Here is a 17,993-nt window from a genome sequence, read left to right as displayed (position 1 = left end):
TTGAGGTAGAGAGAGATGGGGTTGAGAGATTGAGGTAGAGAGAGAGAGATGGGGTTGAGAGATTGAGGTAGAGAGAGAGAGGGGGTAGAGAGATTGAGGTAGAGAGAGAATGGGTTAGAGCGATTGAGGTAGAGAGAGATGGGGTTGAGAGATTGAGGTAGAAAGAGAGAGATGGGGTTGAGAGATTGAGGTAGAAAGGGAGAGAGAGATGGGGTTGAGAGTGAGGTAGAGAGAGATGAGGTAGAGAGAGAGATGGGTTAGAGAGATTGAGGTAGAGAGAGAGAGATGGGGTAGAGAGATTGAGGTAGAGAGAGATGAGGTAGAGAGAGAGATATGGGGTTGAGAGATTGAGGTAGAAAGAGAGAGATGGGGTAGAGAGATTGAGGTAGAGAGAGAGATGGGGTAGAGAGATTGAGGTAGAGAGAGATGAGGTAGAGAGAGAGAGATGGGGTTGAGAGATTGAGGTAGAAAGAGAGAGATGGGGTAGAGAGATTGAGGTAGAGAGAGAGATGGGGTAGAAAGATTGAGGTAGATAAAGAGAGATGGGGTATAGAGATTGAGGTAGAGAGAGAGATGGGGTAGAGAGATTGAGGTAGAAAGAGACAGATGGGGTAGAGAGAGAGATGGGGTTAAGAGATTGAGGTAGAGAGATGAGGTAGAGAGAGAGAGAGATGGGGTAGAGAGAGAGAATGAGTTAGAGCGATTGAGGTAGAGAGAGGGATGGGGTAGAGAGCTTGAGGTAGAGAGAGAGAGAGAGATGGGGTAGAGAGAGAGAGATGGGGTTGAGAGATTGAGGTAGAGAGAGAGAGATGGGGTAGAGAGATTGAAGTAGAGAGAGATGGGGTTGAGAGATTGAGGTAGAGAGAGATGGGGTTGAGAGATTGAGGTAGAGAGAGAGAGATGGGGTAGAGAGATTGAGGTAGAAAGAGAGATTGGGTAGAGAGATTGAGGTAGAAAGAGAGAGATGGGGTAGAGATTGATGTAGAGACAGAAAGAGAGATGGGGTAGAGAGATTGAGGTAGAGAGAGAGATGGGGTAGAGAGATTGAGGTAGAAAGAGAGAGATGAGATTGAGGTAGAAAGAGACAGATGGGGTAGAGAGAGAGATGGGGTTAAGAGATTGAGGTAGAGAGATGGAGTAGAGAGATTGAGGTAGAGAGAGAGAGCGATTGGGGTAGAGAGAGAGAATGGGTTAGAGCGATTGAGGTAGAGAGAGTGGATGGGGTTAGAGAGATTGAGGTAGAGAGAAGAGAGAATGGGGTAGAAGAGAGAGAGATGGGGTTGAGAGATTGAGGTAGAGAGAGAGAGAGGGTGTAGAAGAGATTGAGGTAGAGAGAGATGAGGTAGAGAGAGATGGGGTAGAGAGAGAGAGATGGGGTTGAGAGATTGAGGTAGAGAGAGATGGGGTTGAGAGATTGAGGTAGAGAGAGAGAGATGGGGTTGAGAGATTGAGGTAGAGAGAGAGAGGGGGTAGAGAGATTGAGGTAGAGAGAGAATGGGTTAGAGCGATTGAGGTAGAGAGAGAGAGATGGGGTAGAGAGATTGAGGTAGAGAGAGATGGGGTTGAGAGATTGAGGTAGAAAGAGAGAGATGGGGTTGAGAGATTGAGGTAGAAAGGGAGAGAGAGATGGGGTTGAGAGTGAGGTAGAGAAGGAGATGGGTTAGAGAGATTGAGGTAGAGGAGAGAGAGAATGGGGTAGAGAGATTGAGGTAGAAGAGAGATGAGGTTTAGAGAGAGGATATGGGGTTGAGAGATTGAGGTAGAGAGAGAGAGAGAGGAGAGAGAGAGGATGGGGTTGAGAGATTGAGGTAGAAAGAGAGAGCGGGGTGAGAGAGAGATGGGGTAAGAAAGACTTGGGTAGATTAAAGAGAATTTTGTAGAAAAGAGGGATTTTTTGAGGGGGGTAGACAAAAGGGAGGGGAAAGAGAGGAATGGGGGGGGGGGGGGGTTAAAAAAAAAAAAAAGAGAGAAGAGATGGGGTTGAGAGATTGAGGTAGAGAGAGAGATGGGGTTGAAGATTGAGGGTAGACGAGAGAGATGGGGTAGAAGAGAGATGGGGGTAGAAAAAGAGAGATTGGGGTTTGAGAGATTGAGGTAGAGAGAGAGAGATGGTTTTGAGAGATTGAGGTAGAAAAAGAGAGCGATGGGTAAGCTGAGAGGAGAGATGGGGGTAGAGAGAGAGAGAGTTGGATAGGAGCTTGAGGTAGAGAGAGAGGATGGGTAGAGAGATTGAGGTAGACGAGAGAGATGGGGTTTGAGAGATTGAGTAGAGAGAGAGATTTGGTTGAGAAATTGAAGTAGAAAGAGAGAGATTGGGTGAGAGAGAGATGGGGTTGAGAGATTGAACAGTAGAGAGAGAGTGTTTGGGGTAGAGAGATTGAGGTGAAAGAGAGAGTGTTTGGTGGTGAGAGATTGAGGTAGAAAGAGAGAGATGGTTGTAGAGAGAGAGGGAGATGGGGGTTGAGAGATTGAGGTAGAGAGAGAGGAGATGGGATTGAGAGATTGAGTGGAGAGAGAGATGGTGTAGAAGATTGAGTTAGAAAGAGAGATGAAGGGTTAGAGAGAGAGATGGGGGAGAGGAACTTGAGGTGAGAAGATTGGGTTTGAGAGATTAGATTGGGTAGAGAGAGAGAGAGAGAGATTTGAGGTTATGAAGAGAGAAGATGGGGTAGAGAAGAGAGAAGGGGTTGAGAGATTGAGGTAGAGAGAGATGGGGTAGAGAGATTGAGGTAAGAGAGAGAGATGGGGTAGAGGTTGAGGTAGAAAAAGAGCGGAGAAAAGATGGGGGTGAAGAGATTGGAGGTAGAGAGAGAAGAATGGTAGAGGATTGAGGTAGAAGAGAGTGTTGGGGTGAGAGATTGAGGTCGAAGAGGCTGGGGTAGAGAGAGAGATGGGGTTGAGAAGAGATTAGTGTAAAGAGATTTGAGGTAAAGAGAGAGCTGGGGTAGAGAGATTGAGGTAGAGAGATGAGATGGGGTAGAAAGATTGAGGGTAGAGAGAGAGAATGGGGTAAGAAAGAGTTGGAGGTAGAAAAAGAGAGATGGTGTAGAGAGGAGAGGGAGTGGGGTTGGAAGAGATGAGGTAGAGAGAGAGAGATGGGATGAGAGATTGAGGAGAGAGAGAGATGGGGTAGAGAATAGATTGAGTTAGAAAAGAGAAAATGAGGTTAGAGAGATGAGATGGGGTAGAGAGATTGAGGTAGAGAGAGAGGTTGGGGTGAGAGAATTGAGGTAGAAAGAGAGATGTGGTGAGGGAGATGGGGTGTTGAGAGAGATGGGGTAGAGAGATTGAGAGTAGAGAGAGGATGGGGTAGAGAGATTGAGGTGAGAGAGAGATGGGTGTAGAAAGATTGAGGTAGATAAAGAGAGATGGGGTTAATAAGGATTGGAGGTAGAGAGAGAGATGGGGTAGAGGAATTGGGTAAGAAAGAGACAGATTGGGGTAGATTAGAGAGATGGGTTAAGCGATTGAGGTAGAGAGATGAGGTAGAGAGAAGGGATGGGGTAGAGAGAGGAATGAAGTTAGAGCGATTGAGGTAGAGAGAGGGGTGGGGTAGAGAGATTGACGTAGGAGAGAGAGAGATGGGGTAGAGAGAGAGAGATGGGGGTTGAGAGATTGAGGTAGAGAGGAGAGAGAGATGGGGTAGAGAGATTGAGGTAGAGAGAGATTGGAAGGTCGCGAGAGATGGGGTTTGAGAGATTGAGGTAGAGAGAGGATGGGGTTGAGAGATTTGGAGGTAGAGAGAGAGAGATGGGGTAGAGAGATTGAGGTAGAAAGGAGATTGGGTAGGAGATTGAGGTAGAAAAGAGGAGAGACGGGGTACCAGATTGAATGTAGAGACAGACGACGAGGATGGGGTAGGAGAGATTGAGGTAGGAGACGAGATGGGGTAGAGAGATTGAGGTAGAAAGAGAGAGATGAGATTGAGGTAGAAAAGAGACAGATGGGGTAGAGACGAGAGATGGGGTTAATTTTTAGATTGAGGTGAGAAGATGGGTAGAGAGATTGAGGTAGAGAGAGAGGAGATTGGGGTATGAGAGAGATGAATGGGTTAAGAGCGATTGAGGTAGAGAGAGGGATGGGTTAGAGATTGAGGTAGAGAGAGGAGAGATGGTCGGATAGAGTTGGAGGTAGAGAGAGATGGGGTTGAAGATTGAGGTAGAGAGAGAGAGATGGAGGTTGAGAGATTGAGGTAGAGAGAGAGAGAATGGGGTTTGAGAAGATTGAGGTGATGAGAGAGGAGGGGGTAGAGGATTGGAGGTAGAGAGGAGAATGGGTAGAGCGATTGAGGTAGAGGAGATGGGTTGAGAGATTGGAGGTAGAAAGGAGAGATGGGGTTTGAGAGATTGAGGTAGAAAGGGAGAGAGGATGGGGCTTGAGAGTGAGGTAGAGAGAGAGATGAGGTAGCGAGATGGTTAAGAGAGATTGGAGGTAGAGGAGAGATGGGTACGAGAGAATTGACAGGTAGAGGAGATGAGGTAGAGAGAGAGATTATGGGGTTGAGAGTGAGTAGAGAGAGAGAGAGAGAGAGATTGGGTTTGAGAGATTGGGTAGAAATAAGAGAGAGATGGGGTAGGAGAGATTGAGGTAGAAGAGAGAGATGGGGTAGAACGATCTGAGGTAGATAAAAGAGAGTGGGTATAGAGGACTTGGGTAGAGAAGAGAGATGGGGTAGAGAGATTGAGGTGAAAGAAACAGATGGGGGTAGAGAGAGAGATGGGGTTAAGAGATTGAGGGTAACGATGATGTGAGAGGAGAGATGGGTAGAGAGAGAGAATTGAGTTTAGAGCGCATTGAGGTAGATGAGAGGATGGGTTAGAGGATTGAGGTAGAGAGAGAGAGAGAGATGGGTGAGAGAAGAATGGGGTTGAGAGAATTGAGGTACGATGGAGAGAGATGGGGCGTAGAGAGATTGAGGTAGAGAGAGATTGAGGTAGAGAGAGATGGGGTTGAGAGATTGAGGTAAGAGAGAGATGGGGTTGAGAGATTGGGAGGTAGAAAGAGAAGATGGGGTAGAGATTGAGGTTAGAAGAAAGAGAGTTTGAGGTAAAGAGAGAGATGAGGTAGAAAGAGAGAGATGGGGTAGAGAGAGAGAGATGGGGTAGAGAGAATTGAGATAGAAACGAGAGCAGATGGGGTAGAGAGATAATTGAGGTAGAAGAGAGATTGGGGTCGAGAGATTGCGGTAGAAAGAAGAGGATGGGGTAGAGATTGAGTAAGACAGATAGAGAGATGGGGTATAGATGATTGAGGTAGAAGGGAGAGAGATGGGGTAGAGGATTGAGGTAGAAGAAGAGACAGATGGGGTAGAGAGCGAGATTGGGGTTACAGAGATTGAGGTAGAGAGATGAGGTAGATGAGAGAGAGAGATGGGTAGAGAGAGAAGATGGAGTTAGAGCGATTGAGGTAGAGAGAGGGATGGTAGAGAGATGAGGTAGAGAGAGAGAGAGATGGGGTAGAGAGAGAGAGAATGGGGTTGAGAGATTGAGGTAGAGGAGAGACGATGGGGTAGAGAATTGAGGTATGATGGAGATTGAGGTAGAGAGAGAATGGGGTTGAGAGATTGAGGTAGAGAGAGATGGTGGTTGAGAGAATTGAGGTAGAGAGAGAGAGATGGGGTAGAGAGATTGAGGTAGAAAGAGAGATTGGGTAGAGAGATTGAGGTCGGAAAGAGAGAGATGGGGTAGAGATTGATGTAGCAGACAGAAAGAGAGATGGGGTAGACGAGATTGAGGTAGAAGAGAAGAGATGGGGTAGAGAGATTGAGGTAGAAAGAGAGAGATTGCGATGGAAGGTAGAAAGAGACAGATGGGGTAGAGAGAGAGATGGGGTTTAAGAGATTGAGGTTAGAAGAGATGGTAGAGAGATTGAGGTAGAGAGAGAGAAGAGATGGGGTAGAGTGGAGAATGGGTTAGAGAGATTTGAGGTAGAGAGAGGGAAGGGTAGAGAGATTGAGGCAATAGAGAGAGAGAGATGATGGGTAGAGAGGAGAGAGGATGGGGTTGAGAGGATTGAGGTAGAGAGAAGGGAGAGATGGGGTAGAGAGAGATGAGGTAGAGAGAAGATGGGGTAGAGAGAGAGAGATGGGCGTTGAGAGACTTGGGTAGAGAGAGATGGGTGGAGATTGCCCGGTAGAGAGAGAGAGATGGGGCTTGAGAATTGAGGTAGAGAGAGAGAGGGGGTAGAGAGATTTGGAAGGTATCGAGAGAGAATGGGTTAGAGGCGATTTGAGGTACGAGAGAGATGGGGTTGAGAGATTTGAGGTAGAAAGAGAGAGATGGGGTTGAGAGCTTGAGTAGAAAGGGAGAGAGAGATGGGGTTTGAGAGTGAGGTGAGGAGAGATGAGGTTAGAGAGAGAGATGGGTTAGAGAAGATTGAGGTCGAGAGGAGAGAGATGGGGTAGAGAGATTGAGGTAGAGAGAGATGAAGGTAGAGAGAAGAGATATGGGGTTGAGAGATTTGAGGTGAAAGAGAGAGATTGGGGTAGAGAGATTTTGAGGTAGAGGAAGGAGATGGGTAGAGAGATTGAGGTAGGAGAGATGAGGTAGAGAGAGAGCGATGGGTTGAGAGACTTGAGGTTAGAAAGAGAGAGATGGGTGAGAGATTGAGGTAGAGAGAGAGATGGGTAGAACAAATGAGGTAGATAAAGAGAGATGGGGTATAGAGTTGAGGTAGAGAGAGAGATGGGGTAGAGAGATTAGGTAGAAAAGAGACAGATGGGTAGAGAGAGAGATGGGGTTAAGAGATTGAGGTACGACGAGATGAGGGTAGACGAGAGAGAGAGATGGGTAGAGAGAGAGAATGAGTTAGAGCGATGAGGTACGAGAGAAGGGGATGGGGTAGCGAGGCTTGAGGTAGAGAGAGAGAGAGATGGGTAGAGAGATGAGAGAATGGGTTGAGAGATTGATGTAGATGAGAGAGAAGATGGGTAGAGAGGAATTGAAGTAGAGAGAGATGGGGTTGAGAGATTGGGTAGAGAGAGCTGGGGTTGAGAGGATTGAGGTAGAGAGAGAGAGATGGGTAGGAGTTGAGGTAGAAAGAGAGATTGGGTAGAGAGATTTGAGGTAGAAAGAGAGAAGATGGGGTAGATTGATGTAGAGACAGAAAGAGAGATGGGGGTTAGAGAGATTGAGGTAGAGAGAGGATGGGTAGAGAGATTGAGGTAGAAAGCGAGAGATGAGATGGGTAGAAAGAGACATGATGGGGTAGAGAGAGAGATTGGGGTTAGCGCTTGAGGTAGACGAGATGGAGTAGCAGAGATTGAGGTAGAGAGAGAGAGAGATGGGGTAGAGAGAGAGAATGGGTTAGAGCGATTGAGGTAGAGAGAGGGATGGGGTAGAGAGATTGAGGTAGAGAGAGAGAGAGATGGGGTAGAGAGAGAGAGATGGGGTTGAGAGATTGAGGTAGAGAGAGAGAGATGGGGTAGAGAGATTGAGGTAGAGAGAGATGAGGTAGAGAGAGATGGGGTAGAGAGAGAGAGATGGGGTTGAGAGATTGAGGTAGAGAGAGATGGGGTTGAGAGATTGAGGTAGAGAGAGAGAGATGGGGTTGAGAGATTGAGGTAGAGAGAGAGAGGGGGTAGAGAGATTGAGGTAGAGAGAGAATGGGTTAGAGCGATTGAGGTAGAGAGAGAGAGATGGGGTAGAGAGATTGAGGTAGAGAGAGATGGGGTTGAGAGATTGAGGTAGAAAGAGAGAGATGGGGTTGAGAGATTGAGGTAGAAAGGGAGAGAGAGATGGGGTTGAGAGTGAGGTAGAGAGAGAGATGGGTTAGAGAGATTGAGGTAGAGAGAGAGAGATGGGGTAGAGAGATTGAGGTAGAGAGAGATGAGGTAGAGAGAGAGATATGGGGTTGAGAGATTGAGGTAGAGAGAGAGAGAGAGAGAGAGAGATGGGGTTGAGAGATTGAGGTAGAAAGAGAGAGATGGGGTAGAGAGAGAGATGGGGTAGAAAGATTGAGGTAGATAAAGAGAGATTGGGTAGAGAGATTGAGGTAGAGAGAGAGAGATGGGGTAGAGAGAGAGAGATGGGGTTGAGAGATTGAGGTAGAGAGAGAGATGGGGTTGAGAGATTGAGGTAGAGAGAGAGATGGGGTAGAGAGAGAGATGGGGTAGAAAGAGAGAGATTGGGGTTGAGAGATTGAGGTAGAGAGAGAGAGATGGGGTTGAGAGATTGAGGTAGAAAGAGAGAGATGGGGTAGAGAGAGAGAGATGGGGTAGAGAGAGAGAGATTGGATAGAGATTGAGGTAGAGAGAGAGAGATGGGGTAGAGAGATTGAGGTAGAGAGAGAGATGGGGTTGAGAGATTGAGGTAGAGAGAGAGATTGGGTTGAGAAATTGAAGTAGAAAGAGAGAGATGGGGTAGAGAGAGAGATGGGGTTGAGAGATTGACGTAGAGAGAGAGTGTTTGGGGTAGAGAGATTGAGGTAGAAAGAGAGAGTGTTTGGGGTAGAGAGATTGAGGTAGAAAGAGAGAGATGGTGTAGAGAGAGAGGGAGATGGGGTTGAGAGATTGAGGTAGAGAGAGAGAGATGGGATTGAGAGATTGAGTGAGAGAGAGATGGTGTAGAAAGATTGAGTTAGAAAAAGAGAGATGAGGTAGAGAGAGAGATGGGGTAGAGAGATTGAGGTAGAGAAAGATTGGGTTGAGAGATTGATTGGGTAGAGAGAGAGAGAGAGAGATTGAGGTAGAAAGAGAGAGATGGGGTAGAGAGAGAGATGGGGTTGAGAGATTGAGGTAGAGAGAGATGGGGTAGAGAGATTGAGGTAGAGAGAGAGATGGGGTAGAGGTTGAGGTAGAAAAAGAGCGAGAAAGAGATGGGGTAGAGAGATTGAGGTAGAGAGAGAGAGATGGGGTAGAGAGATTGAGGTAGAGAGAGAGTGTTGGGGTAGAGAGATTGAGGTAGAAAGAGAGATGGGGTAGAGAGAGAGATGGGGTTGAGAGAGATGGTGTAGAGAGATTGAGGTAAAGAGAGAGATGGGGTAGAGAGATTGAGGTAGAGAGAGAGATGGGGTAGAAAGATTAAGGTAGAGAGAGAGATGGGGTAGAAAGATTGAGGTAGAAAAAGAGAGATGGTGTAGAGAGAGAGGGAGATGGGGTTGAGAGATTGAGGTAGAGAGAGAGAGATGGGATAGAGAGATTGAGGGAGAGAGAGAGATGGGGTAGAAAGATTGAGTTAGAAAAAGAGAAATGAGGTAGAGAGAGAGATGGGGTAGAGAGATTGAGGTAGAGAGAGAGTGTTGGGGTAGAGAGATTGAGGTAGAAAGAGAGATGGGGTAGAGAGAGAGATGGGGTTGAGAGAGATGGGGTAGAGAGATTGAGGTAGAGAGAGAGATGGGGTAGAGAGATTGAGGTAGAGAGAGAGATGGGGTAAAAGATTGAGGTAGAGAGAGAGATGGGGTAGAAAGATTGAGGTAGAAAAAGAGAGATGGGGTAGAGAAATTGAGGTAGAGAGAGCGAGAGATGGGGTAGAGAGATTGAGGAATAGACAGAGATGGGGTTGAGAGATTGAGGTAGAGAGAGAGATGGGGTAGAAAGATTGAGGTAGAAAAAGAGAGATTGAGGTAGAGAGAGAGAAAGAGAGATGGGGTTGAGAGAGAAAGATGGGGTAGAGAGAGAGATGGGGTTGAGAGATTGAGGTAGAAAGAGAGAGATGAGGTAGAGAGAGAGAGAGAGAGATGGGGTAGAGAGAGATGGGGTAGAGAGATTGAGGTAGAAAGAGAGAGATGGGGTAGAGAGAGAGAGAGAGATGGGGTAGAGAGATTGAGGTGGAGAGAGGTAGAGAAAGATGGGGTTGAGAGATTGAGGTAGAGAGAGAGAGAGAGAAAGATGGGGTAGAGAGAGAAAGATGGGGTAGAGAGAGAGATGGGGTTGAGAGATTGAGGTAGAAAGAGAGAGATGAGGTAGAGAGAGAGAGAGAGAGAGATGGGGTAGAGAGAGATTGAGGTAGAGAGAGAGATGGGGTAGAGGTTGAGGTAGAAAGAGAGAGAGAGAAAGAGATGTGGTAGAAAGATTGAGGTAAAGAGAGATGAGGTAGAGAGAGAGAGATGGGGTAGAGAGATTGAGGTAGAGAGAGAAATGGGGTTGAGAGATTGAGGGAGAATGAGAGAGATGGGGTTGAGAGATTGAGGTGGAGAGAGAGAGAGAGAGATGGGGTAGAGAGAGTGAGATGGGGTAGAGAGATTGATGTAGAGAGAGAGAGAGAGAGATGGAGTAGAGAGATTGAGGTAGAGAAAGATGGGGTTGAGAGATTGAGGTAGAGAGAGAGAGAGAGAGATGGGGTAGAGAGAGAAAGATGGGGTAGAGAGAGAGAGAGATGGGGTTGAGAGATTGAGGTAGAAAGAGAGAGATAGGGTAGAGAGAGATAGAGAGATGAGGTTGAGAGAGAGAGAGATGGGGTAGAGAGAGAGAGAGATGGGGTAGAGAGATTGAGGTAGAAAGAGAGAGATGGGGTAGAGAGAGAGAGATGGGGTTGAGAGATTGAGGTAGAAAAAGAGAGATGGCGAAGAGAGATTGAGGTAGACAGAGAGAGAGAGAGAGAGAGAGAGAGAGAGAGAGATGGGGTAGACAGAGAGAGAGATAGGGTACAGAGATTGAGGTAGAAAGAGAGAGATGGGGTAGAGAGAGAGATTGGGGTAGAGAGAGAGAGATGGGGTAGAGAGATTGAGAAAGAGAGATGGGGTTAAAAGATTGAGGTAGAGAGAGGAAGTGTTAGAGAAAGGTAGAGAGAGAGATAGGGTTGAGAGAGAGCGAGACATAGAAACAGAAGTTGGATAAAAATGGAAAAAACTGACCTCTGCACCCACAATGCTTTCCTTCTGTGCTGACAGCACCCTGAGTTTTTACTCACATTCACCTTACTACTCACACTCACTTACTACTTACATACGAGGATTGAGTTTGACTCTTGTGAGTTGCTGCTGCAGAACTCGTGTCACTCACTGTGTCCCAGAAATAAAATGGTCATTGAGCAGCGACACCCGGGAGTAACACCGGCCTCTGTGGGTCCCAGGAGTAAACGTTGAGTGAGCGGCTGTTGTATCAGGGCCCCTGTGTGTATTTGTGAGACGGATGGATTGTCAGCTATGTGGGCCACTACCATTTATTTATACTGATATATAGACATCTTATGTGCCCCCGGGAATGAGCCAAATCCTCCAGCTCCACCAATAAAACTCCAAGGACTCCATGGGCCGAGCTGGAGGGTCTCATCCATGTGACTGGGGGGGCAGGGATTTCAGTGGGGAGAGTTCAGTGGGGAGAGTTCAGTGGGGAGAGTTCAATGGGAGAGTTCAGTGGGGAGAGTTCAGTGGGGAGAGTTTAGTGGGAGAGTTCAGTGGGGAGAGTTCAGTGGGGAGAGTTCAATGGGAGAGTTCAGTGGGAGATTTCAGTGGGGAGAGTTCAGTGGGAGAGTTCAGTGGGGAGAGTACAGTGGGGAGAGTTCAGTGGGGAGAGTACAGTGGGGAGAGTTCAGTGGGGAGAGTACAGTGGGGAGAGTTCAGTGGGAGATTTCAGTGGGGAGAGTTCAGTGGGAGAGTTCAATGGGGAGAGTTTAGTGGGAGAGTTCAGTGGGGAGAGTTCAGTGGGGAGAGATCAGTGGGGAGAGTTTAGTGGGAGGCTTCAGTGGGGAGATTTCAGTGGGGAGAGTTCAGTGGGGAGAGTTTAGTGGGAGAGTTCAGTGGGGAGAGTTTAGTGGGAGAGTTTAGTGGGAGAGTTCAGTGGGGAGAGTTCAGTGACACACGGGTGGGTTCAGGGGGAGCTGTATCAGATGACACACTAAGTCTCTATATGTTGGACATGTGAATGCAGAAAGTCTCCTGAGCAATGGGATGTGTATGTAATGGGTCCATTGTTACTGGAACTCTGGCCACACACTGACCAATTCCCACACAATCTGATCACATGGGATGTGCCCAATACAAGGGCCAAAGACTTGTTACATTTCCCATTGGAGCATCAGTTTTATTCCCTGGGACACTCAGCCCCACACTCACTGCCCAGCTCTGCCCATTCAGGTGTCACTGTGTCTGTCCCTTTCTCTGCACTGCTGCCTCTGACTCCTGATACAACTTCCCAATATTCATTCATTCCTCATTCTCACTGGGTTTATAGATCTGTGTAACTGTCATTGTGTCTGTCCCTTTCTCTGCACTGCTGCCTCTGACTCCTGATACAACTTCCCAATATCCATTCATTCCTCATTCTCACTGGGTTTATAGTTCTGTGTAACTGTCATTGTGTCTGTCCCTTTCTCTTCTCTGCACTGCTGCCTCTGACTCCTGATACAACTTCCCAATATTCATTCATTCCTCATTCTCACTGGGTTTATAGTTCTGTGTAACTGTCATTGTGTCTGTCCCTTTCTCTGCACTGCTGCCTCTGACTCCTGATACAACTTCCCAATATCCATTCACTCCTCATTCTCACTGGGTTTATAGTTCTGTGTAACTGTCATTGTGTCTGTCCCTTTCTCTTCTCTGCACTGCTGCCTCCGACTCCTGATACAACTTCCCAATATCCATTCATTCCTCATTCTCACTGGGTTTATAGTTCTGTGTAACTGTCATTGTGTCTGTCCCTTTCTCTTCTCTGCACTGCTGCCTCCGACTCCTGATACAACTTCCCAATATCCATTCATTCCTCATTCTCACTGGGTTTCACTAGATACACTAACTTAAGAGTCAGAAGCAGCAGTGCAGATATGAGAAAGGTTATAGGGATAGAGACAGACCATGGCAGTTGCCAGTGAGAATGAAGAATAAATGGATATTGGGAAATCAGATTCCCATTGAATCTTTGGGAAACATGAAATGACTTTAGTAACATGAAAAGGCTGAGATTCAGAGCTTAGTTATAAGAATAGGAAAAACAACAAGGAGTCAGTGTAGAGTATATGTTTTACATTTTAAATAAAAGCCACAATACTGGTGGCCAAAACCTACATGATCTTCTCAGTGCCCAGAACATTCCTTCTCTATTTGTATTTATATATATATGAGTGGGAGCTGCCATATTAATTGCCTCTATACTGTATGATAAGGTATATATATATATATATATATGTGTGCGTGAGCTGTGTCCTCAGATGCACCAGGAGAGTGCAAGCTCTTCGGTTGTCCCCATCGTTGCCCATTGCTGGGGGGGTTGAACACTTATCTCCCCCCCCATAGACTTGTCACTGCGTCAGTAGGTGACACATAACGGGCGAGCGTCTCCCCTTTTGGTTGTGAGAAGTGGGGAGAGAAGAAGGAGGAGGAGGGGCCCCTGCTCACACCTCCAATTAAATCAAAATTGTTTGTTTTTAATAGCCTTTTACAGTGACAAGTGGCCAATCATTCGCCAGCGAGAGCTGTCAGGAGCCGCAGAAAATCCTCGCTTGATAATGCCCAACGCTTCCAATTAGGAGCAGAGCTTCTCCCAGCGCCGCTGCAATTCCCCTGCCGCCCCGCGGGCCCCACGTCTTTCTCTCCCCCCATCCACCCGCTCCTGCTTCTCCTTCTTCTCCTGCTTCTCCTTCTTCTGCTCAGCGCAAATTACTGACACAAAACGCCCGGCGTATTGATGGCGGAGACGCGCGGTCCGAGCCTGTCGGGTTTAATGAGGTGATGGAACTTTCTGAGCTCGGCGCTAAATTCTTTCTTGTCTGACAGCTGCTCGGCACAAGCACCGTATTGACCTCATAAAAGATTTAGTGATTCTCATTATTTTCTGTCAAGTCTTATAGTAATGGCTTCCGTCCCGTCATTTGCATCTCACTGTCTGTCTGTTTGTGGGGCTCCTCCTGCTACTGCTGGGGCCCCTGTGTGGCTTTCTGGGGGACACTGTGGGATTTTACCAATCAGGTTGTTCCTGGAATATACCAATATGTCTTGAAGGTGCCAGGCTGTGGCATTCTGTCCAGGGGAAACAATATGGCAGCTCCTCCCATATGTATAAATACAAATATACAGAGAAGGAATGTTCTGGGCACACAATTAGCTATACCCTCATACTGTACTGTCTAAGGGTATCAATATGGCACCTCCTCCTCCCATATGTATAAATACAAATATACAGAGAAGGAATGTTCTGGGCACACAATAAGCTATACCCTCATACTGTACTGTCTAAGGGAATCAATATGGCACCTCCTCCCATATGTATAAATACAAATATACAGAGAAGGAATGTTCTGGGCACACAATTAGCTATACCCTCATACTGTACTGTCTAAGGGTATCAATATGGCACCTCCTCCTCCCATATGTATAAATACAAATATACAGAGAAGGAATGTTCTGGGCACACAATAAGCTATACCCTCATACTGTACTGTCTAAGGGAATCAATATGGCACCTCCTCCCATATGTATAAATACAAATATACAGAGAAGGAATGTTCTGGTCACACAATAAGCTATACCCTCATACTGTACTGTCTAAGGGAATCAATATGGCACCTCCTCCTCCCATATGTATAAATACAAATATACAGAGAAGGAATGTTCTGGGCACACAATAAGCTATACCCTCATACTGTACTGTCTAAGGGAATCAATATGGCACCTCCTCCCATATGTATAAATACAAATATACAGAGAAGGAATGTTCTGGGCACACAATAAGCTATACCCTCATACTGTACTGTCTAAGGGAATCAATATGGCACCTCCTCCTCCCATATGTATAAATACAAATATACAGAGAAGGAATGTTCTGGGCACACAATGGCAGAAGCCTAATGTATTTGCTATTTAAACAGTGATACCTAGTGCCACTCTTGTTTTAGGTCGGCCCTCACCTTGACACATTCCAGACCCCAGAGATGCACCAGAAAGCCTTCAGTGCCCACAATTCTGATGGCGTAGCTCTCAGAGGTCTCCAGGGATTGGGCATTTACAGCATCAGCTGAGAGAGCACCACCACTGGAAGACAAAAAATAAAGCACATGTTGTTAAAATCTATTGCAGATGGTCTTTTCATGATAAAAACATTTCAAATAAATTATTCAATGCACAAAAAAAACCTCAGACTTATTTCATTTCAGTGGTTATACAATAGATAAAGGTGTCTGTGTAGATGCCCGCCTTAAAAGGGAGGTTCACCTTTAACTTAATTTGTAGTATTTTATAGAATGGACAATTCTAAGCAGCATTTTAATTGGTTTCATTATTTATTTTTTTATAGTTTTATTGACTTATTCTTCTGACTCTTTCCAGCTTTCAAATGGGGGTCACTCACCCCATCTAAAACCAAAAGCTCTGTAAAGCTCTGTATTGCTACTTTTTATTACTCGTCTTTCTATTCAGGCCTCTCCTATTCATATTCCAGTCTTTTATCTAAATCAATGCATGGTTGCTAGGGGAATTTGGACACTAGCAACCAGGTTGCTAAAACTGCAGACAGAGAGCTGCTGAATGAAAAGCTAAATAACTCAAAAAACACAAGTAGTAAAAAATGAAAACCAACTGCAAATTATCTCAGAATATCCCTCTCTACATCATACTAACAGTTAACTCAAAGGTGAACAACCCCTTTAGAAGATTCTCCGTCCTCTTTAAATGACATAGTCCCACCCACTGCATGATTTAGACTTCCTGTTTCGAGCTCCCACTGTAAGCCGCCATCAGAGTGGTCTAGCCCCGCCCACTTCTTGAGTAAGACTTCCTGTTCCATCAGAGTGGTCTAGTCCTGCCCACTTCTTGAGTTAGACTTCCTGTTCCAGGTACTCCTCTAACAGGAAGTCTAACTCAAGCAGTGGGCGGGACTAGACCACTCTGATGGCAGCTTACAGCGGGAGCGCTAAACAGGAAGTCTAACGTAAACGGTGGGCGGGACTAAACCACTCTGGTTAATGTACAAGGTTAATATTTGGAGCCCCTTGTGATGTAGTGCAGTTTTTTTAGGCTCCTGGAACTGAAACTCTTGTATCCCCCAATCAGCTGCCCCTGCTGACTATGTTCTGATGGCAGATTAAAGGGCAAGTGTTTGTAACACATGACAAGTCTGCATTAAATGCAGACAATGCGCCTGTGAGAGTGAATGAAGTGACTTCGGTTAATTTTAGAAAATCAAAAACGCTTTCTCCCGACATCAAAGGTGCGGCTTATTGTTGCCACGAGCGGCGCACGGAGAGCGTTTCAGTCGCTGAGCCCCCAACTTTCCTCTCTTGAGTTGTGATTTGCAAACCCAGCGGATTATGAAGTTATTTGTCTGCCCTTTGGGTGCCTGAAGGGCCCTGCAGCGCCTGTGACGTATTGCAGTCAGAGCTTGGGGGATTTCATTGAGCAGGAGCCGAGGAGACGTCTATATAAAGAGGCAAATCAGTCTTATAGCCAAGTCCTGGGGCTCTATTTATTCAATCCTCCAGGGCCACAAAACTGGGACGAGGAGCTGCGCCCGGCGCTGGACTCTCTTTATTAAAGATAAGGAGTCCCATTGAAAGCAATTGCTGCCTATTTATTTCTCGCCACTGAGCCGCATTACCCAGCCTCTCCCAAATGACTTGAGCTCTTTTCCTACAGAACACGACTACAAGAACCAATCCGGCATGAGAAAGGTTATCTGGGAACATAAGACTCAACCACCCAATCAGGCCTTTATTTACTAACCTCTCAAACCAAACTGGGCCAGTTCTGCATAATGAACTATTATGTCATTCTAAGCAACTTCCCGGTTTATAATTTTATGGGATCTCTCTGTACAGACTATGAGCAAACTTAGGGGACTGTTCCTGCTGAATTGTGCTTAGTACAGGGAATACCTATGCTGCCATAGTTTTATGGGATCTCTCTGTACAGACTATGAGCAAACTTAGAGACTGTTCCTGCTGAATTGTGCTTAGTACAGGGAATACCTATGCTGCCATAGTTTTATGGGATCTCTCTTTACAGACTATGAGCAAACTTAGGGACTGTTCCTGCTGAATTGTGCTTAGTACAGGGAATACCTATGCTGCCATAGTTTTATGGGATCTCTCTGTACAGACTATGAGCAAATTTAGGGGACTGTTCCTGCTGAATTGTGCTTAGTACAGGGGAATACCTATGCTGTCATAGTTTTATGTTTTAGTTTTTAACTCAAAGAAGAATGGCACAGTGATTACTTCATAAATAATAAACACCAGAACTCATAGCAGGATGGCACAGCGATTATTTCCTGTAACCCCAGAAATCATAGCAGGATGGCACAGAAATTAATTCATGTATAATTACCCCAGAACTCATAGGTGGATGGCACAGAATTTATTTTATGTTTAAATACCTCAGACCTCATAGCAGGATGACAAAGATTATTTCATGTATAATATACATTAGAACTCAAAGATGGATGGCGCAGAGATTATTTCATGTATAGTAAACACCGGAACTCATAGCAGGATGGTGCAGAGATTATTTCATGTATAATAAACACCAGAGGATGGCATAGAATATATTTCATGTATAATAAACACCAGAACTCATAGCAGAGACATGTATATATAAAACAGATGGCATAGAGATATTTCATGTATGAGATTATTTCATGTATAATTTCTGATTTCATATAATAAACACCAGAACCATAGCAGGATGGCATAGAGATTTTTCATAATAAACACCAGAACTCATAGCAGGATGGCAAGAGATTATCATGTATAATAAACACCACTGTATAATAAGTTTTCATGTATAAATAAACACCAAACTCATAGCAGGATGGCATAAGAGATATTCATGAATAATAAACACCCAGAACTCATAGAAGGATGGCACATGAGATTATTTCATGTATAAGTAATACACCAGAACTCATAGAAGGATGCACAGAGATTATTTCATGTATAATAAACACCAGAACTCATAGCAGGATGGCACAGAGGTTATTTCATGTATAATAAACACCAAAACTCATAGCAGGATGGCATAGAGATTGTTTCATGTATATTAAACACCAGAACTCATAGCAGGATGGCACAGAGATTATTTCATGTATAATAAACACGAGAACTCATAGCAGGATGGCACAGAGGTTATTT

The 17,993-nt window shown here is 45.6% G+C and overlaps 1 protein-coding gene across 4 annotated transcripts in view; it reads right to left on the bottom strand.

Annotated features, from left to right (window-relative positions):
• ddx31.L (DEAD-box helicase 31 L homeolog) overlaps positions 1 to 17,993 on the bottom strand; it is a 108,198-nt gene that overhangs the window by 17,925 nt on the left and 72,280 nt on the right. For all 4 annotated transcript variants that reach the window (XM_041572103.1, XM_041572099.1, XM_041572100.1 and 1 more), the window contains one exon: positions 14,778 to 14,901. The gene's annotated coding sequence lies outside the window, so the exon portion shown is untranslated. The remainder of the gene's footprint in view (positions 1 to 14,777; positions 14,902 to 17,993) is intronic.

The sequence above is a fragment of the Xenopus laevis genome, chromosome 8L, assembly GCF_017654675.1.
Source record: "Xenopus laevis strain J_2021 chromosome 8L, Xenopus_laevis_v10.1, whole genome shotgun sequence".
Lineage (NCBI taxonomy): Eukaryota > Metazoa > Chordata > Amphibia > Anura > Pipidae > Xenopus > Xenopus laevis.
Note: the sequence above shows the minus strand (reverse complement) of the source record. Positions and strands in the feature narration are given on the sequence as shown.